Here is a 23,124-nt window from a genome sequence, read left to right as displayed (position 1 = left end):
GGACTTGAATTTCAGTCTTGTAACTTTCAACTAATGGGGACTTGGGAATTTGATTTATTTCTGTCAGCCAGTTTTCTCATCTGTAAATTGGAGAAAAAACATAATTCTATATTCTATTTATTTACGGATGAATAAAAGGTGAAGTTTTTAGCACAATGCCTGTCAAGGTAGGCTCATTTTAAATATTTGTTAGGTTCCCTCTCCTTCAATACATCTGGTACTGATCTGAAAATTTATGGTTAAAAATTAATGTAGGTGAAGAAAATGTAAAGAACCTCACTTAATGATTTCTTTTATTTTTGATAAGTTTGTCCAAATGCTATGCATAAGTAATCTGTCTTTTAGAAATCTAAAATAGAATGAGAAGTTTGTTTATGGAAAATCATGATAAAATAATGGGGGAAAGTATTTCGCTGGGAGTCAGAAGACCTATTCTCTTGTTCTACCTCTACCTCAAACACAATACATCAAAGAAAATATATTAATTGTGTTGTTTTTTATTCATAATGGCTTTATATTCCCACTGCTATATTCAAACCTAACCCTTTTCATCTTGTTTAAAGACACCTGCAGTAGTCTTGTAATTCAACTTTCTATTATACATTTTTACTCAAATTAAAAAAGCATTGCTTCAAGTAATAGTTTGTCTAGATTACTGAAAAGTGGAATATCTTATAACTAAGTTAACATTTTTCTCAAATAACTGACTAGGGAAACCACAGTATACCTCAAGCACATGGTACAGACAGCAATATTACTGTGACAGGGGGTGGAGCTAAGATGGCCAAATAGGAAGAGCTCTGGTCTACAGCTCCCAGCATGAGTGACGCAGAAGACGGGTGATTTCTGCATTTGCATCTGAGGTACTGGGTTCATCTCACTAGGGAGTGCCAGACAGTGGGTGTAGGATAGTCGGTGCAGTGCGCAGTGTGTGAGCCAAAGCAGGGCGAGGCATTGCCTCACTCGGGAAGCAAAAGGGGTCACAGAGTTCCCTTTCCTAGTCAAAGAAAGGGGTGACAGCAGATGGCAGCTGGAAAATTGGGTCACTCCCACCCTAATACTGCGCTTTTCCAACGGGCTTAAAAAGCAGCACACCAGGAGATTATATCCCGCACCTGGCTCGGAGGGTCCTACGCCCACAGAGTCTCACCGATTGCTAGCACAGCAGTCTGAGATCAAACTGCAAGGTGGCAGCGAGGCTGGGGGAGGGGTGCCCGCCATTGCCCAGGCTTGATTAGGTAAGCAAAGCAGCCTAGAAGCTCGAACTGGGTGGAGCCCACCACAGCTCAAGGAGGCCTGCCTGCCTCTGTAGGCTCCACCTCTGGGGGCAGGGCACAGTCAAATAAAAAGACAGCAGTAACCTCTGCAGACTTAAATGTCCCTGTCTGACAGCTTTGAAGAGAGTAGTGGTTCCCCCAGCACACAGCTGGAGATCTGAGAATGGGCAGACTGCCTCCTCAAGTTGGTCCCTGACCCCCAAGCAGCCTAACTGGGAGGCACCCCACAGTAGGGGCAGACTGACACCTCACACGGCCAGGTACACCTCTGAGACAAAACTTCCAGAGGAACGATCAGACAGCAGCATTTGAGGTTCACCAAGATCTGCTGTTCTACAGCCACCACTGTTCAGCAGCCACTGCCGCTGATACCCAGGCAAACAGCGTCTGGAGTGGACCTCTAACAAACTCCAACAGACCTGCAGCTGAGGGTCCTGTCTGTTAGAAGGAAAACTAACAAACAGAAAGGACATCCACACCAAAAACCCTTCTGTACATCACCATCATCAAAGACCAAAAGTAGATAAAACCACAAAAATGGGGAAAAAACAGAGCAGAAAAACTGGAAACTCTAAAAAGCAGAGCTCCTCTCCTCCTCCAAAGGAACTCAGCTCCTCACCAGCAATGGAACAAAGCTGGATGGAGAATGACTTTGATGAGTTGAGAGAAGAAGGCTTCAGAAGCTCAAACTACTCCAGGCTACAGGAGGAAATTCAAACCAATGGCAAAGAAGTTAAAAACTGTGAAAAAAAATTAGACGAATGGGTAACTAGAATAACCAATGCAGAGAAGTCCGTAAAGGAGCTGATGGAGCTGAAAGCCAAGGCTCGAGAACTATGTGAAGAATGCAGAAGCCTCAGGAGCCGATGCAATCAACTGGAAGAAAGGGTATCAGTGATGGAAGATGAAATGAATGAAATGAAGCGAGAAGGGAAGTTTAGAGAAAAAAGAATAAAAAGAAATGAACAAAGCCTCCGAGAAATACGGGACTATGTGAAAAGACCAAATCTACATCTGATTGGTGTACCCGAAAGTGACGGGGAGAATGGAACCAAGTTGGAAAACACTCTGCAAGACATTATCCAGGAGAACTTCCCCAATCTAGCAAGGCAGGCCAACATTCAGATTCAGAAAATACAGAGAACACCACAAAGATACTCCTCGAGAAGAGCAACTCCAAGACACATAATTGTCAGATTCACCAAAGTTGAAATGAAGGAAAAAATGTTAAGGGCAGCCAGAGAGAAAGGTCGGGTTACCTACAAAGGGAAGCCCATCAGACTAACAGCAGATATCTTGGCAGAAACTCTACAAGCCAGAAGAGAGTGGGGGCCAATATTCAACATTCTTAAAGAAAAGAATTTTCAACCCAGAATTTCATATCCAGCCAAACTAAGCTTCATAAGTGAAGGAGAAATAAAATTACAGGCAAGCAAATGCTGAGTGATTTTGTCACCACCAGACCTGCCCTACAAGAGCTCCTGAAGGAAGCACTAAACATGGAAAGGAAGAACCGGTAGCAGCCACTACAAAAACATGCCAAACTGTAAAGACCATCAAGGCTAGGAAGAAACTGCATCAACTAACGAGCAAAATAACCAGCTAACATCATAATGACAGGAACAAATTCACACATAACAATATTAACTTTAGGCCAGGCGTGGTGGCTCACGCTTGTAATCCCAGCACTTTGGGAGGCCGAGGCGGGTGGATCACGAGATCAGGAGATCGAGACCACAGTGAAACCACGTCTCTACTAAAAAAAAACACAAAAAAATTAGCCGGGCGTGGTGGCAGGCGCCTGTAGTCCCAGCTACTCAGAGAGGCTGAGGCAGGAGAATGGCGTGAACCTGAGAGGCGGAGCTTGCAGTGAGCCGAGACTATGCCACTGAACTCCAGCCTGGGTGACAGAGTGAGACTCTGTCTCAAAAAAAAAAAAAAAAAAAATATTAACTTTAAATGTAAATGGGCTAAATGCTCCAATTAAAAGACACAGACTGGCAAATTGGATAAAGACTCAAGACCCATCAGTGTGCTGTGTTCAGTACACCCGTTACACATGCAGAGACACACATAGGCTCAAAATAAAGGGATGGAGGAAGACCTACCAAGCAAATGGAAAACAAAAAAGGCAGGGGTTGCAATTATAGTCTCTGATTAAACAGACTTTAAACCAACAAAGATCAAAAGAGACAAAGAAGGCCATTACATAATGGTAAAGGGATCAATTCAACAAGAAGAGCTAACTATCCTAAATATATATGCACCCAATACAGGAGCACCCAGATTCATAAAGCAAGTCCTTAGAGACCTACAAAGAGACTTAGACTCCCACATAATAATAATGGGAGACTTTAACACCCCACTGTCAACATTAGACAGATCAATGAGACAGAAAGTTAACAAGGATATTCAGGAACTGAACTCAGCTCTGCACCAAGTGGACCTAATAGACATCTACAGAACTCTCCACCCCAAATCAACAGAAAATACATTTTTTTCAGCACTACACCACACCTATTCCAAAATATACCACATAGTTGGAAGTAAAGCACTCCTCAGCAAATGTGAAAGAATAGAAATTATAACAAACTGTCTCTCAGACCACAGTGCAATCAAACTGGAACTCAGGATTAAGAAACTCACTCAAAAGCTCTCAACTTCATAGAAACTGAACAACCTGCTCTTGAATGACTACTGGGTACATAACGAAATGAAGGCAGAAATAAAGATGTTCTTTGAAACCAACGAGAACAAAGACACAACATACCAGAATATCTAGGACACATTCAAAGCAGTGTGTAGAGGGAAATTTATAGCACTAAATGCCCACAAGAGAAAGCAGGAAAGATCCAAAATTGACACTCTAACATCACAATTAAAAGAACCAGAAAAGAAAGAGCAAACACATTCAAAAGCTAGCAGAAGGCAAGAAATAACTAAAATCAGAGCAGAACTGAAGGAAATTGAGACACAAAAAATCCTTCAAAAAATTAATGAATCCAGGAGCTGGTTTTTTGAAAAGATCAACAAAATTGATAGACAACTAGCAAGACTAATAAAGAAGAAAAGAGAGAAGAATCAAATAGATGCAATAAAAATGATAAAGGGGATATCACCACTGATCTCACAGAAATACAAACTACCATCAGAGAATACTACAAACACGTCTACGCAAATAAACTAGAAAATCTGGAAGAAATGGATAAATTCCTCGACATATACACCCTCCCAAGACTAAACCAGGAGGAAGTTGAATCTCTGAATAGATCAATAACAGGCTCTGAAATTTTGGCAATAATCAATAGCTTACCAACCAAAAAAAGTCCAGGACCAGATGGATTCACAGCCAAATTCTACCAGATGTACAAAGAGGAGTTGGTACCATTCCTTCTGAAACTATCCCAACCAATAGAAAAAGAGGGAATCCTCCCTAACTCATTTTATGAGGCCAGCATCATCCTGATACCAAAGCCTGGCAGAGACACCACCAAAAAATAGAATTTTAGACCAATATCCTTGATAAACACTGATGCAAAAATCCTCAATAAAATACTGGCAAACTGAATCCAGCAGCACATCGAAAAGCTTATGCACCATGATCAAGTGGGCTTCATCCCTGGGATGCAAGGCTGGTTCAACATATGCAAATCAATAAATGTAATCCAGCATATAAACAGAACCAAAGACAACAACCACATGATTATCTCAATACATGCAGAAAAGGCCTTTGACAAAATTCAACAACACTTCATGCTAAAAACTCTCAATAAATTAGGTATTGATGGGACGTATCTCAAAATAATAAGAGCTATCTATGACAAACCCACAGCCAATATCATACTGAATGGGCAAAAAGTGGAAGCATTCCCTTTGAAAACTGGCACAAGACAGGGATGCCCTCTCTCACCACTCCTATTCAACATAGTGTTGGAAGTTCTGGCCAGGGCAATCAGGCAGGAGAAGGAAATAATGGGTATTCAATTAGGAAAAGAGGAAGTCAAATTGTTCCTGTTTGCAGATGACATGAATTGTATATCTGGAAAACCCCATCGTCTGAGCCCAAAATCTCCTTAAGCTGATAAGCAACTTCAGCAAAGTCTCAGGATACAAAATCAATTACAAAAATCACAAGCATTCTTATACACCCATAACAGACAAACAGAGAGCCAAATCATGAGTGAACTCCCATTCACAATTGCTTCAAAGAGAATAAAATACCTAAGAATCCAACTTACAAGGGATGTGAAGGACCTCTTCAAGGAGAACTACAAACCACTGCTCAATGAAATAAAAGAGGATACAAACAAATGGAAGAACATTCCATGCTAATGGGTAGGAAGAATCAGTATCGTGAAAAGGGCCATACTGCCCAAGGTAATTTATAGATTCAGTGCCATCCCCATCAAGCTACCAATGACTTTCTTCACAGAATTGGAAAAAACTACTCTAAAGTTCATATGGAACCAAAAAAGAGCCCACATTGCCAAGTCAATCCTAAGCCAAAAGAACAAAGCTGGAGGCATTATGCTACCTGACTTCAAACTATACTACAAGCCTACAGTAACCAAAACAGCATGGTACTGGTATCAAAACAGAGATATAGATTAATGGAACAGAATAGAGCCCTCAGAAATAATGCCACATATCTACAACCATCTGATCTTTGACAAACCTAACAAAAACAAGCAATGGGGAAAGGATTCCCTATTTAATAAATGGTGCTGGGAAAACTGGCTGGCCATATGTGGAAAGCTGAAACTGGATCCCTTCCTTATAGCTCATACAAAAATTAATTCAAGATGGATTGAAGACTTACATGTTAGACCTAAAACCATTAAAATTCTAGAAGAAAACCTAGGCAATAGCATTCAGGACATAGGCATGGGCAAGGACTTCATATCTAAAACACCAAAAGCAATGGCAACAAAAGCCAAAATTGACAAATGGGATCTAATTAAACTAAAGAGCTTCTGCACAGCAAAAGAAACTACCATCAGAGTGAACAGGCAAGCTACAAAATGGGAGAAAATTTTTGCAACCTAATCATCTGACAAAGGGCTAGTATCCAGAATCTACAATGAAGTCCGACAAATTTACAAGAAAAAAGCAACGCCATCAACAAGTGGGCGAAGGATATGAACAGACACTTCTCAAAAGAAGACATTTATGCAGCCAAAAAACACATGAAGAAATGCTCATCATCACTGGCCATCAGAGAAATGCAAATCAAAACCACAATGAGATACCATCTCGCAGCAGTTAGAATGGCAATCATTAAAAAGTCAGGAAACAACAGGTGCTGGAGAGGATGTGGAGAAATAGGAACAATTTTACACTGTTGGTGGGACTGTAAACTAGTTCAACCACTGTGGAAGTCAGTGTGGCGATTCCTCAGGGGTCTAGAACTAGAAATACGATTTGACCCAGCCATGCCATTACTGGGTATATACCCAAAGGATTATAAATCATGCTGCTATAAATACACATGCACACGTGTTTATTGCGGCACTATTCACAATAGCAAAGAGTTGGAACCAACCCAAATGTCCAACAACGATAGACTGGATTGAGAAAATGTGGCATATGTACACCACGGAATACTATGCAGCCATAAAAAATGATGAGTTCATGTCCTTTGTAGGGACATGGATGAAACTGGAAACTATCATTCTCAGCAAACTATCGCAAGGACAAAAAACCAAACACTGCATGTTCTCACTCATAGGTGGGAACTGAACAATGGGAACATATGGACACAGGAAGGGGAACATCACACTCTGGAGATTGTTATGGTGTGGGGGGAGGGGGAGGGTTAGCATTAGGAGATATACCTAATGCTAAATGACGAGTTAATGGGTGCAGCACACCAACATGGCAAATGTATACATATGTAACAAACCTGCACATTGTGCACATGTACCCTTAAACTTAAAGTATAATAATAATAAAAATATTACTGTGACAGCTTATGAAATTATGCAGTGTATAGCCTGTTTGGCCTTGCATTAAGCTTTTGTCTATAATATGTCCAAATCAATCATTTAAGCAATTCTTGTGTCTTAAAACCCTTCCCTGATTTTTCTTTTCATTGTCCATGCCATAAAGTCCAGAGAATCAGAGAAAAAGTGTGATTCACCATCCTTATATTTAGGTCTGACATGCCTTCCCAAATCTATTTCCCCATTGTGTCCTAATAAGAATCTGCTATGCCATCCAGACTGGTCTTGCATAACTCTTACTCAGACCAATCTGGAGGCTGACTATGGAGCGAGGTATAGAAAGGAGAAACAAAAGAAGTGTCAAAAATGGGTAGGGCTAAATGAAATAGTTTGAAGATAAAGCAAACCAAGAAGAAAAGTTATAGATGTTACTAGAAGGGGGTCAGGAGACAAAATCCAGAAATTTATCTCGGTTACCACACCATAACTCCATTGGTTGAGAGAGACCAAATGAGTAGAGAGACTGAATGCTTTAGCTATTTGATGAGACCTCTATTAGACATGAGAGAGAAATGGCATTTGACTATCTCTTAAATACTTTAGAAAGAAAATCAACATCCTAAACTCATTATTAAAGCCCTGTAAATGACCACTAAGAAAAGAATGTGAAAGGAACATTGAGTAAAATTAGAACCACATTTTCATGAGAATGATAAAAAGTAATGCATTGACTTGGTTGCTATACTTAATATAGCCTATTTGTAGTTGCAGAAAAAGAAAATTCTTATTGCAATTAAAACAATCTGGGGTTACCAAAATAGCATCAGAGACTCTTTGTTAACCTTACTTCTGTCATATCATTTCTCTCATTGCCTTATGCCCAACCTCAGATTCTTGTTAAAATGAAGGCAAAAAAAATTTGCAGATCTCAGACGGTGTGCTGGGAGATTAATGAAACACATTCTGGAACAGAGGGAGGGTTGAAAAAATAACACCAAGTTTTCCGTGTCTGTTATATGAGCTGCTTCATATCATCATCCTGTAGCCAAGCTCTCTCTCCTCCCTCCTAGAGCCCCTCTCCCCCAACTTCAGCATGTCTATCACATCCTGCTGCTCCTTGGCAAACAAGCTTCTCAATCTCCATGTTATGGGAATAGCAGTATTGCTATTAACAACGCTATCACATACCCCAGAGGCCTAAGGTGTATTCACGTTAAAGAAAAGTGAGCTCATTACTATGTGTACACTATTCATTGATAGTTCTATACGTATTTTATGTATCCTATTAAAATTCAATTAGGGATTTATTATGTACTTAATGTGGTGCTACCTATTACTTTAACTCAGATATTGTGAAGAGTAAATAGATAACAAAAATGACAAAAGAAAAGAATTCAAAAGCTTTAAGAAATAGCATTTTAGTGATGGCTGCTGTACCCAGGGTGGATCCTTACTAGAAAGACACAGGAAGTGTTCAGAGCAAAGCATAGGGCAGCCATTTGGTTAACACTTATTCTGGAAGTTGGTCTCTTCCTAAGAATAAGGAGAGGTGTTTATAAAATTCACATCATTACTGAAGCACAAAGATTAAAGAATTAGCCTCAAATAGTAGTCAGCTGAAGCTCATGCTTTATGAAATTAGATGATAATTGCAGTTCAGTATTGGAATAGATTGGTGCTGTGGTAAACAGGAACAGAAATATCTAGAAGTAAGTAACAAATGAAGAAATATCTGTAATTTAGAGTTTAAATTACAACATACGAGGCACAAAGTCTCACTCTTTTTCATTGTATATCAGCTCTTAGCAAGGGGGTGATCAGTTCAGACTGAGCTGATAATGAATTTCTGACAAACTTGAGGAAGAAATCAAGCAGCCTCTTGAAGCCATTGAGGGGTTTTTTTTTTCCTCTATTTGACTAATGGAGTTACAAATACCATAATGAAGTGGGTTGGGAAGTACCAGTAATCTCATATTGAAGTGCTTGGTGGAATTTTGTTTATATTATTTATGATTAAGGTTTTCATGAACGGAATATTGTTTATTTCCCAGTTTGAGTAAGTTATTGACTTATGCCAGTGTCATCTTCATAAAGGTCCTGTGACAAAAAATTTCTTTAATTATTATAGATGTATATTCAGACTCTGGCCCCATCAAATTATTGCTTTGAGGATGTCATATAAAAATAGACAGACCACATATGGAACACCACTTACAAAATTTATCTTAGTGTTTATTCCTTTCTAGGTATTCTTACTAACACATTGGCAGTCTGGGGCTTTTCTTTAATGGTAGCTTTTAATAAATATTTGGGGCAATCAGGGAAAAATATCTAACCCTTTTCTATATAGATATATAGCCCTAGACATTTATATCTAAGTGTATAACATATACATAAATATGCATTCACTACAAATTTTTACACCATGTTAAAACACTCTTACATATTTTATCTTGTCTTTTTGGAGTGCTTCTTTATTTTTAGAAAATAATCCTTGAATAGGACGGGCGTGGTGGCTCACGCCTGTAATCCCAGCACTTTGGGAGGCCAAGGCGGGCAGATCACGAGATCAAGAGATTGAAACCATCCTAGCCAAAATGGTGAAACCCTGTCTCTACTAAAAATACAAAAATCAGTTGGGCATGGTGGCGCGTGCCTGTAGTCCCAACTACTTGGGAGGCTGAGGCAGGAGAGTCGCTTGAACCCGGGAGGCTGAGGTTGCAGTGAGCCGAGATCGCACCATTGCACTCCAGCCTGGGCGACAGAGCCAGACTCCATCTCAAATAATAGTAATAATAATAATAACAATATCCTTGAATAGAATATGTTGCCCTATATCTCTCCCATATCTATGCAGGAGTCAAAAAGTATAACAAATAGCACTGTAGATCACTACACGAGAAGTTAAAAGACAAAAAAAATCTGATTAAAAGCAAAATTGGTTATATAGATATCATTAAGTATTTATAGCATTTCACTCATTCATTCATTCAACAAATATTAAGTGCCTACTACTTACAGGCAGTCTTCTAGGGCTAGAGATTTGGTAGGAGAGACAAATGATGAATAAATAACACATATCTTGACAGAGGATAAGTTCAGTGCAGAAAAGGCAGGGAAGATGGCTAGGAAGTACTTGCTATTTTATGGATGATCAGGGATGACCTCTCAAGTTTCCCATGGGCGAGGGCCGGAGCCAGAAAGGAAGAGCATCCAGGCAAAGGAAGCAGCATGTAGGAAGGCCTTGAGGCAGGCAACACTCAAGGAACAGCAAGGTAGGGAGCACACATCATGTACGAATTTGAAGGTCACTGAATGCCATTGGGCTTCTTCTGACAAAGAGAAGGAACCTACCTAAGTGTTTTCAACAGAACAGTGACATTATTTGACACTTCGAACAGTGACAGTTCAAAGGAGATAAGATGATGATGTTAACATTGTAGCAATTGAAGTGGTACAAAGGGGTCAGATTGTTGGATGCGATATAATATTTCAGAGAATACACAACAGATTCAATAAATGCTAACATCGACTATATTGGTTAGATTTTTAACATTTATGAAAAATTACAGATTGGTTCAAACCATCCCTTGAACATCTCCCTTATTCCATTGCCTACACTTGCAAGCCTAGAAAAAATCACTGTTGTAATTTTGCACATATCTTTGTTAGTCCTTACACTTTACTCCATAATATATGTTCATACGCAATATATAGTATTTATATGTATATTTAAATTTTACATAAATGCTATTTACTATAATTTTTCTCACTCAACCTTATTTCTTAGAGTTCTGCCAAATTGATGTATAGATGTATATTATTTCCTTTACTTGCTCTTCTGTATTCAACTGCATGATTATACCATAAATCCATTCTTATATTAGTGGATATTTAGATTGTTTCTTTTTTTTTGTCTTTTTTTTTTTATTGAGACAGAGTCTCACTCTGTCGCTCAGACTGGAGTGCAGTGGCACAATCTCGGCTCACTGCAACCTCCCTCTCCTAGGTTCAAGAGATTCTCCTGCCTCAGCCTCCCGAGTAGCTGGGACTACAGGTGTGTGCCACCACGCCTGGCTAATTTTTTGTATTTTTAGTAATGACGGGGTTTCACCATGTTAGCTAGGATGGTCTCCATCTCCTAACCTCATGATCCACTCGCCTCGGCCTCCCAAAGTGCTAGGATTACAGGAGTGAGCCACCACGCCCGACCGGGTAATTAGATTGTTTCTAGTATTTTCCCTGTAATTAAAAAAAAAAAAAAACTGTGATCAATATCCTTGTGCATGACTACTTGTAGACCTGTATAAAACTTTCTCTGGGGGGCAAATAACTATAAGCTGAAATCTATTTAATAGACCTCTTCTAATTTATTAATAGTAACACATTTCCTTTTAGAGTGGTAGTAAGAATTTACATTTCTTCCGGTAAAATTTGAAAGTTATCATTTTATACATTTATTCATACTTAGTATTGTCAGGCTCTTCATTTATTACCGATTTGATAAGTTGTGAAACGGTTCCCTAATAATATTCTTAGAATTCCTCCCAACGTGACAAATCTTTCAAATGTTAATTAGTCATTTGGGTTTTCTTGTCAATGAATTATCTGTTAATTTTTTTTTATAATTGGAGTTATTCTCTTTTATTTGTTCTGTAGTAACTCTACTTATGTTCTTGATATCAATACTTTGTTATGTATATTGCAGCTATCTTTTCCTAATTGGTGGCTTATCTTTTAACTTCATATATGTTTTTTTAATTAGATTTAAAAATATTTTACTATTCATTCATGTATTAATCATTCCCTTTATATGTTGTGCTTTTTGTGTCTTGTTAAATCTTTTATTTCTTTCGTGTTTTTGATTTATTCATTTGAGAGAAATATGTAAAATTATTTCTCTATAATCACAAAATACCATCTTCTTTAAGAAAGTCTCCCAGTTTTGCTTTATGCATTGTGAAGATACACTGTTCAGTACTAGACATGTATTGAGGATTTTTAAATAATCACAGTGATTTTTATTTTATACAAAACAGACCCACTTTAGACTATTAATGAGTTTGCCAAAACATGTTTTTATGGTATTAATAATGAGATCTAAGCCTTCTTTCAGTTAGAATTTGTATAGTATACTTTTTGCCATGTATTTAAACTTTATTTTGGTATGGCTTGATATTTTACAAATTTTTCAATAAATATTCAAATGAATACAATTATATCTATACTGAAAGTATAAAATAAAAAATTGCTGAGAGTTTAAGTGCCCCTGTGTCTCTTTCACTGACTGCAGCTCTCCTCCCATCTTTGTGTTAATTTATCCTCAATTTGGTATTCAAATTTTTCCTTGCACTTACATTACATAGTTATATTTATATAGACATATGAAAATCGATTTCTCTAGATATGTTTTATGTAGTACTGTTTTGCCTTTTGAAAACTATTTACTTCTATAATTTTGCATTCTACACTATGTTTGTTTTTCTTTTAATATTTATAATGTTGGGTGTGTATGGTGAGTTCAATTCATTCTAATCTGGATAGTCTTTTATAGTATGAATTTATAATTTATTTTCTGATGTGCACTTTATGTTTTTAAAAATTCTAAACAATGCTGTTACCAACATCTTTTATCTCTGTTTCCTTGTATACATGTGAGACCATGTCTCAAGGATATATATATCTAGGAAGGGAATTGCTGGGTCATATAATTGTACCAATTTACATTCCCTCCAGGAGATTATAAATTCCAGTTATCCGATATCTTTGTCAACACTTGATATTGTCAGACTTTAAACATTTTTGCCTCGCTGATGAGTGTGAAATAATATCTTACTGTGATTTTAATTTGCATTTACCTTTTACAGTGAAGTTAAATGTTTTTGCATGTGTTTGTAGGCCATTTGAGATTCCTTCTTTCTGAATTGCCTATTTGTATTTGTTTTCTATTTATCTACTGGTTTGTCTTTCTTTTTGTTACTATCTTGTAGACTTCATGCATTCTATGTGCAAACTCTTCATTAAGATATAGTCTAATTTTATTACCTTTGTATTTTTTGGGTCTCACTTAACATTTTCCTTTCTCAAGGTCATAAAGATTATCTCAATTGCTTTCTGAGCATTAAGTTTTGTTTTCACATTTACGTTTGTAATACACTTAGAGTTGACTGTGTAGGGTATGAGATAGGCATCCAGCTTTTCTGCATTTGGACAGCCCTTAGGACAGCACTATTTACTGAATAACCAATATCTCAACTGACCTGCAAGATCACTCTGTCACCTCTCAGGCTTTCATTCTGAATGGGTTTGTTTCTGGGTTCTCTGTTCTATGCCATTTGTCTGTATATCTCTCCATTCTACAAATATCACACTGAATCAATTACATATCTGGTAGGGCAAGTCTTTATACCTCAATTTTTTTTGTAGATGATGACATTAGACTTTTTATTAGGAACTGTGTACAGATATGGTACGTGTATGTATAAATGTGTGTGCTCACACATACATTCTCTATGAAAGGACATTTTAAGCTGCCATTTGTAGACTATAAGTACATAGAAATGTGATTGATTTTTCTATATTTATCTTATAATCAACATTAAATTTTCTAATTATGTATCTATAGATTTTATTGAGTATTCTCTGAACAAACCTATCATCTGAATTTCTAATTTTTGTGGGTACATATGAGATACATATTTATGGAGTATATGGGATATTTTGATACAGGCATACAATATTTAATAATCACATCAAGGTAAATGGTATATCCATGACTTCCAGTATTTATCCTTTGTGTTACAAACAATCCAGTCATACATTTTTAGTTATTTCAAAATGTACAATTAAATTATTATTGACCATAGTCACCCTGTTGTGCTATCAAATACTAGATATTATTCCTTCTATTTTTTTATTTTATTTTATTTTATTTATTTATTTATTTACTTTTTTTTTTAGGTTTATTTTTTTTTATTATTATACTTTAGGTTTTAGGGTACATGTGCACAATGTGCAGGTTTGTTACATATGTATCCATGTGCCATGTTGATTTCCTGCACCCATTAACTCGTCATTTAGCATTAGGTATATCTCCTAATGCTGTCCCTCCCCACTCCCCCAACCCCACAACAGTCCCCGGAGTGTGATGTTCCCCTTCCTGTGTCCATGGGTTCTCATTGTTCAATTGCCACCTATGAGTGAGAACACGCGGTGTTTGGTTTTTTGTCCTTGCGATAGTTTACTGAGAATGATGTTTTCCAGTTTCATCCATGTCCCTACAAAGGACATGAACTCATCATTTTTTATGGCTGCATAGTATTCCATGGTGTATATGTGCCACATTTTCTTAATCCAGTCTATCGTTGTTGGACATTTGGGTTGGTTCCAAATCTTTGCTATTGTGAATAGTGCCGCAATAAACACGTGTGCATGTGTCTTTATAGCAGCATGATTTATAGTCCTTTGGGTATATACCCAGTAATGGGATGGCTGGGTCAAATGGTATTTCTAGTTCTAGATCCCTGAGGAATCGCCACACTGACTTCCACAATGGTTGAACTAGTTTACAGTCCCACCAACAGTGTAAAAGTGTTCCTATTTCTCCACATCCTCTCCAGCACCTGCTGTTTCCTGATTTTTTAATGATGGCCATTCTAACTGGTGTGAGATGGTATCTCACTGTGGTTTTGATTTGCATTTCTCTGATGGCCAGTGATGATGAGCATTTCTTCATGTGTTTTTTGGCTGCATAAATGTCTTCTTTTGAGAAGCGTCTGTTCATGTCCTCTGCCCACTTTTTGATGGGGTTGTTTGTTTTTTTCTTGTAAATTTGTTTGAGTTGATTGTAGATTCTGGATATTAGCCCTTTGTCAGATGAGTAGGTTGCAAAAATTTTCTCCCATTCTGTAGGTTCCTTGTTCACTCTGATGGTAGTTTCTTTTGCTGTGCAGAAGCTCTTTAGTTTAATTAAATCCCATTTGTCAATTTTGGCTTTTGTTGCCATTGCTTTTGATGTTTTAGACATGAAGTCCTTGCCCATGCCTATGTCCTGAATGGTATTGCCTAAGTTTTCTTGTAGGATTTTAATGTTTTTAGGTCTAACATTTAAGTCTTTAATCCATCTTGAATTAATTTTTGTATAAGGTGTAAGGAAGGGATCCAGTTTCAGCTTTCTACATATGGCTAGCCTGTTTTCCCAGCACCATTTATTAAATAGGGAATCCTTTCCCCATTTCTTGTTTTTGTCAGGTTTGTCAAAGATCAGATAGTTGTAGATATGTGGCATCATTTCTGAGGGCTCCGTTTTGTTCCATTGATCTATGTCTCTGTTGTGGTACCAGTACCATGCTGTTTTGGTTACTGTAGCCTTGTAGTATAGTTTGAAGTGAGGTAGCATGATGCCTCCAGCTTTGTTCTTTTGGCTTAGGATTGACTTGGCGATGCGGGCTCTTTTTTGGTTCCATATGAACTTTAAAGTAGTTTTTTCCAATTCTGTGAAGAAAGTCATTGGTAGCTTGATGGGGATGGCATTGAATCTATAAATTACCTTGGGCAATATGGCCATTTTCACGATATTGATTCTTCCAACCCATGAGCATGGAATGTTCTTCCATTTGTTTGTATCCTCTTTTATTTCATTGAGCAGTGGTTTGTAGTTCTCCTTGAAGTGGTCCTTCACATCCCTTGTAAGTTGGATTCCTAGGTATTTTATTCTCTTTGAAGCAATTGTGAATGGGAGTTCACTCATGATTTGGCTCTCTGTTTGTCTGTTATTGGTGTACAAGAATGCTTGTGATTTTTGTACATTGACTTTGTATCCTGAGACTTTGCTGAAGTTGCTAATCAGCTTAAGGAGATTTTGGGCTGAGACAATGGGGTTTTCTAGATATACAATCATGTCATCTGCAAACAGGGACAATTTGACTTCCTCTTTTCCTAATTGAATACCCTTTATTTCCTTCTCCTGCCTGATTGCTCTGGCCAGAACTTCCAGCACTATGTTGAATAGGAGTGGTGAGAGAGGGCATCCCTGTCTGGTGCCAGTTTTCAGAGGGAATGCTTCCACTTTTTGCCCATTTAGTATGATATTGGCTGTGGGTTTGTTGTAGATAGCTCTTATTATTTTGAGATACGTCCCATCAATACCTAATTTATTGAGAGTTTTTAGCATGAAGCATTGTTGAATTTTGTCAAAGGCCTTTTCTGCATGTATTGAGATAATCATGTGGTTGTTGTCTTTGATTCTGTTTATATTCTGGATTACATTTATTGATTTGCGTATGTTGAACCAGCCTTGCATCCCAGGGATGAAGCCCACTTGATTATGGTGGATAAGTTTTTTGATGTGCTGCTGGATTCGGTTTGCCAGTATTTTATTGAGGATTTTTGCATCAATGTTCATCAAGGATATTGGTCTGAAATTCTCTTTTTTGGTTATGTCTCTGCCAGGCTTTGGTATCAGGACGATGCTGGCTTCATAAAATGTGTTAGGGAGGATTCCCTCTTTTTCTATCGATTGGAATAGTTTCAGAAGGAATGGTACCAGTTCCTCCTTGGACCTCTGGTAGAATTCGGCTGTGAATCCATCAGGTCCTGGACTCTTTTTGGTTGGTAAGCTATTGATTATTGCCACAATTTCAGAACCTGTTATTGGTCTATTCAGAGATTCAACTTCTTCCTGATTTAGTTTGGGAGGGTGTATTTGTCGAGGAATTTATCCATTTCTTCTAGATTTTCTAGTTTATTTGCATAGAGGTGTTTGTAGTATTCTCTGATGGTAGATTGTATTTCTGTGGGATCGGTGGTGATATCCCCTTTTTCATTTTTTATTGCATCTATTTGATTCTTCTCTCTTTTCTTCTTTATTAGTCTTGCTATTGGTCTATCAATTTTGTTGATCTTTTCAAAAAACCAGCTCCTGGATTCATTAATTTTTTGAAGGGTGTTTTGTGTCTCTATTTCCTTCAGTTCTGCTCTGATTTTAGTTATTTCTAGCCTTCTGCTAGCTTTTGAATGTGTTTGCTCTTGCTTTTCTAGTTCTTTTAATTGTGATGTTAGGGTGTCAATTTTGGATCTTTCCTGCTTTCTCTTGTGGGCATTTAGTGCTATAAATTTCCCTCTACACACTGCTTTGAATGTGTCCCAGAGATTCTGGTATGTTGTATCTTTGTTCTCGTTGGTTTCAAAGAACATCTTTATGTCTGCCTTCATTTCATTATGTACCCAATGGTCATTCAGGAACAGGTTGTTCAGTTTCCATGTAGTTTAGTGGTTTTGAGTTTCTTAATCCTGAGTTCTAGTTTGATTGCACTTGGTCTGAGAGACAGTTTGTTATAATTTCTGTTCTTTTACATTTGCTGAGGAGAGCTTTACTTCCAACTATGTGGTCAATTTTGGAATAGGTGTGGTGTGGTGCTGAAAAAAATGTATATTCTGTTGATTTGGGGTGGAGAGTTCTGTAGATGTCTATTAGGTCCACTTTGTGTAGAGCTGAGTTCAATTCCTGGATATCCTTGTTAACTTTCTGTCTCGTTGATCTGTCTAATGTTGACAGTGGGGTGTTAAAAATCTCCCATTATTATTGTGTGGGAGTTTAAGTCCCTTTGTAAGTCACTCAGGACTTGCTTTATGAATCTGGGTGCTCCTGTGTTGGGTGCATATATATTTATGATAGTTAGCTCTTCTTGTTGAATTGATCCCTTTACCATTATGTAATGGCCTTCTTTGTCTCTTTTGATCTTTGTTGGTTTAAAGTCTATTTTATCAGCGACTAGGATTGCAACCCCTGCCATTTTTTGTTTTCCATTTGCTTGATAGATCTTCCTCCATCCCTTTATTTTGAGTCTATGTGTGTCTCTGCACATGAGATGGGTTTCCTGAATACAGCACACTGATGGGTCCTGACTCCTTATCCAGTTTGCCAGTCTATGTCTTTTAATTGGAGCATTTAGCCCATTTACATTTAACGTTAATATTGTTATGTGTGAATCTGATCCTGTCATTATGATGTTAGTTGGTTATTTTGCTCGTTAGTTGCTATAGTTTCTTCCTAGCCTCGATGGTCTTTACAGTTTGGCATGTTTTTGCAGTGGCTGGTACCAGTTGTTCCTTTCCATATTTAGTGCTTCCTTCAGGAGCTCTTTTAGGGCAGGCCTGGTGGTGACAAAATCACTCAGCGTTTGCTTGTCTGTAAAGTATTTTATTTCTCCTTCACGTATGAAGCTTAGTTTGGCTGGATATGAAATTCTGGGTTGAAAATTCTTTTCTTCAAGAATGTTGAATATCAGCCCCCACTCTCTTCTGGCTTGTAGAGTTTCTGCCGAGAGATCAGTTCTTAATCTGATGGGCTTCCCTTTGTGGGCAACCCGACCTTTCTCTCTGGCTGCCCTTAACATTTTTTCCTTCATTTCAACTTTGGTGAATCTGACAATTATGTGTCTTGGAGTTGCTCTTCTCGAGGAGTGTCTTTGTGGCGTTCTCTGTATTTCCTGAATCTGAATGTTGGCCTGCCTTGCTAGATTGGGGAAGTTCTCCTGGATAATATCTTGCTGAGTGTTTTCCAACTTGGTTCCATTCTCCCCGTCATTTTCAGGTACACCAATCAGACGTAGGTTTGGTCTTTTCACATAGTCTCAAATTTCTTGGAGGCTTTGTTCATTTCTTTTTATTCTTTTTTCTCTAAACTTCCCTTCTCACTTCATTTCATTCATTTCATCTTCCATCAGCAATACCCTTTCTTCCAGTTTATCGCTTCTGCTACTGAGGCTTCTATAATCTTCGTGTAGTTCTCGAGCCTTGGCTTTCAGCTCCATCAGCTCCTTTAAGCCCTTCTCTCCATTGGTTATTCTAGTTATCCATTCTTCTAATTTTTTTTCAAAGTTTTTAACTTCTTTGCTATTGTTTTGAATTTCCTCCCACAGCTCAGAGTAGTTTGATCGTCTGAAGCCTTCTTCTCTCAACTCGTCAAAGTCATCCTCCATCCAGCTTTGTCCTGTTGCTGGTGAGGAACTGCGTTCCTTTGGAGGAGGAGAGGTGCTCTGCTTTTTAGAGTTTCCAGTTTTTCTGCTCTGTTTTTTCCCCATCTTTGTGGTTTTATCTACTTTTGGTCTTTGATGATGGTGATGTACAGAGGGTTTTTGGTGTGGATGTCCTTTCTGTTTGTTAGTTTTCCTTCTACCAGACAGGACCGTCAGCTGCAGGTCTGTTGGAGTTTACTAGAGGTCCACTCCAGACCCTGTTTGGCTGGGTGTCAGCAGCTGTGGCTGCAGAACAGCGGATTTTTGTGACACCACAAATTCAGCTGTCTGATAGTTCCTCTGGAAGTTTTGTCTCAGAGGAGTACCTGGCCGAGTGAGGTGTCAATCTGTCCCTACTCGGGGGGGTGCCTCCCAGTTAGGCTGCTCAGAGATGAGGGACCCACTTTAGGAGGCAGTCTGTCCGTTCTCAGATCTCCAGCTGCGTGCTGGGAGAACCACTACTCTCTTCAAAGCTGTCAGTCAGACAGGGACATTTAAGGCTGTGGAGGTTCCTGCTGAGTTTTTGTCTGTGCCCTGCCCCCAGAGGTGGAGCCTACAGAGGCAGGCAGGCCTCCTTGAGCTGTGGTGGGCTCCACCCAGTTCGAGTTTCCTGGCTGCTTTGTTTACCTAAGCAAGCCTGGGCAATGGCGGGCACCCCTCCCCCAGCCTCGCTGCCGCCTTGCAGCTTGATCTCAGACTGCTGTGCTAGCAATCAGCGAGACTCCGTGGGCATAGGACCCTCCGAGCCAGGTGCAGGACACAATCTCCTAGTGTGCCGTTTTCCAGGCCCGTTGGAAAAGTGCAGTATTAGGGTGGGACTGACCTGATATTCCAGGTGCCGTCTGCTACCCCTGTCTTTGACTAGGAAAGGGAACTCCCTGACCCCTTGTGCTTCCCGAGTGAGGCAGTGCCTCGCCCTGCTTTGGCTCGCGCACAGTGCGCCTCACCGACTGTCCTGCACCCACTGTTTGGCACTCCCTAGTGAGATGAAACCGGTACCTCAAACAGAAATGCAGAAATCACCCGTCTTCTGTGTCTCTCAGGCTAGGAGCCGGAGACCGGAGCTGTTCCTATTTGGCCATCTTGGCTCCACCCTATTCCTTCTATTTTTTGCATCCATTAACCATCCCTACTTCCCTGCCACGCCCCCACAATACTCTCCCCACCCTCTGGTAATCATCATTCTAGTCTCTGTCTATCTCCATGAGTTCCCTGATAAATTTTAATAGAAGCTAACAGGAATTCTTGACACCTTCCTGACTTTTGGAAGAGACAATTTTATTTCAACATTAATAATACTGTTCGCTATAGCATTTTGGCAGGCATCTTTAATTGAGTTAAGAAAATTTTTTTCTCTGTAAGGTTTGTTAAAATTTTTTTATTAAAAAAAAGAGGCACAAACATTCATTAAAATTCAACATTTATTAAAATAATGTATTCTAGTCTCCTTTGAGTTTTTAATGAGGTGGACTAAATTAGTAGATTTTCTAATATGAAAGCATACTTCTAATTCTTAAGTAATACAAACTTTATCTTCTTGTTTTTAAATATTACATTGGTTTGCTTGTAATTTGGTTGGAATTTTCCATCTAGGTTTATAAGTAAGAATGGCTCAGATCTTTCTTTTTCATATTGTCATGTTGATTGGTGCTGGTACCAGGGTTATTAGTCTTGAGGAGTAGTCTCATTTTTTCTTCTATTCTCTGGAATAGTTTGCATAAAAGTTTTAAATATCTATTTTTTATTTATTTTTTAAACCTAGTCAAAGCAGTGAGAGTGGAGAAGGAACAAAGAAATCCACAACTGTTTGTGATCACTTAGTTGCAAACACCATTGCACTTAGACCAGCCTAAATACTATTTCTTACATATTTGTTGGTGCTCACCTATAAAATCATCTGGATTTTTTTTGTTAGTAGTTTTCCTTCACATAAAAAAAATACTGATAGTAATAGAACAATTTGTTTTCTTGCATTTATCAGTTTCTTACGGAAAGTTATATTTTTCAAAGATTTGTTCTATTTAACAAATTATTTTTCAAATGTTTTGACAAACTATTTTTATCTTTCAATTTTATGAATTTTTAAATTCATACAGGAATTTTGAAAAGAACCGTCCTTGTCATAATCCTTTTTTCCCTAATAAATTATTTTCAGTGGTCCTGGTTTTCACTTAATTTTCCAAGTTCATGTTTCAGGCTTATTTTTGACTTCTCATGCCTTTACCCTCTCCCAGGGTCCTAAAGAAAGGCCCATGGGAAAAGTTTTTTAGCTCCTTCTTACCACCCAGGGGCTTCCTGTTCCAGCTCCTCTACTGTCCATGGTCTAAGACAAACCCTGATGTTCCTGGTGGGCACTGGGAACCCAGTTACTGGGCCCTCAGCATGAATTGTGAACAAAATCCCTGCAGCCATCATGTTCTCAGCTACCGATTGACATTTCAGCTTTAACTTCCTTATTTCTGGTACCCAAGCGTTTTCCTTTATTTTGGAGCTTGGCTATCTGGAGAAGAAAATAGTGAGATTTTCTCCATAATTTTTGCTTTTAGACCTGGAGGAAGGGTTTGTCTCACCATCCTAGTCTGTCATATTGACAGAAGTCTTTCAGCTTATTTCTCAAAGTGGCCCACCTATATCCTCCAAAAAGTAAATAAATTTTAACATATTAGTGCAGTTCAAGGAAAAACATGCTTCAGTGTTTCCCTCAAAACTATAAAATGTTTCTTTATTACATAAGTAATAATGTATACAAGTATTTCTATCTTTCTTCAATAAAATGTAAACTTCCTTGTAAATTGTTCTGTATAATATGTAAAGGATTATTTTAGTAGAGAATATCTTCAGATGAAAGTGATATGAATCCAAAGGTTCTATGGTCCTCATATTCCTTCCTCTAATTTGGGGGCATAAAGGAACATTGGACCTTCTATTTGAGAATATAACCGAATTTCCCCCTCTATTAGCACACATTTAAGTTTTCTTTTACCTAACAGGGCAGAATTGTGCTTTTTCTATTGTCATTCACATCAGGAAATACATCATTTTATTCCATTTTTATGTATACCAACTTGTTATAGTAGGTTACATTTATTTTCATAAAGAGATTTTCTCAGGGCTTTCGTCCTGTGAAAATTACCTTTGGGGTGTGTGTGTGTGTATGTGTGAGTGTGTGTGTATGTATGTGTGTTTGTGATGGTTTGACTACCTCAGACTGGTATAATACTCCTGGGAGGATAATTCAGTTCACCTAATTATTGTGAGAAAAACAAGTTCATAATCTCTAGCAGCAGATGCTAGTGAGGCTCCGTCAGCTGAATATTAACAGAGCTGTAGACAATCTTACTAAGAAGTTCCTGCCTGGCCAGTTCGCAATGTGAACTTGGGCCTTGCTAGCACCAGGTGAAGAGATTTTGTTATAGATGTTTGTTTGGGGGCTGATGATACCAGTTTATGTGGTGTATATACTAGTGCATGTGCTGGGCAGGAGGAAGATGAACAACACATTTTAAAAATTTTAGCATGAATATTCAACACACTTGTCTCAGGAAACTTTTCTTCTTATCAATGGAAAAACACATGTCTGTCAGATACTTGTCATTGTGCCTGCCAAACCCCGCTAAGAAACAACAGTAGCCAACAATCTTTGAAAGATTTCGACTATCAAAGAGAATTCCAGCAATAGGGGGTGAGATTATGTCCTCAGTCACATGAAATGCTGAAAACTGCCACAAAGGGACTTGGATCTGGGAACAAGCAGGTACTTTCAGAGTTGAAAGGATGCTACGACTATTAAAAGTAATTTGCTCACATCCACCTAACAAAATGTCACTCCAAAAGGTACCCAAATTAACAGGCTATTTTTATTTCTTCATTTGAAGAAAATTGGAAATA

General features: G+C 38.3%; 1 long non-coding RNA gene across 1 annotated transcript in view; it reads left to right on the top strand.

Moving 5' to 3' along the window:
- Positions 1-23,124, top strand: part of LOC134732895 (uncharacterized) — a 278,832-nt gene that overhangs the window by 26,513 nt on the left and 229,195 nt on the right. The window lies entirely within an intron of this gene.

The sequence above is a fragment of the Symphalangus syndactylus genome, chromosome 17, assembly GCF_028878055.3.
Source record: "Symphalangus syndactylus isolate Jambi chromosome 17, NHGRI_mSymSyn1-v2.1_pri, whole genome shotgun sequence".
Lineage (NCBI taxonomy): Eukaryota > Metazoa > Chordata > Mammalia > Primates > Hylobatidae > Symphalangus > Symphalangus syndactylus.
This window is presented reverse-complemented; position numbering and strand designations above follow the sequence as displayed.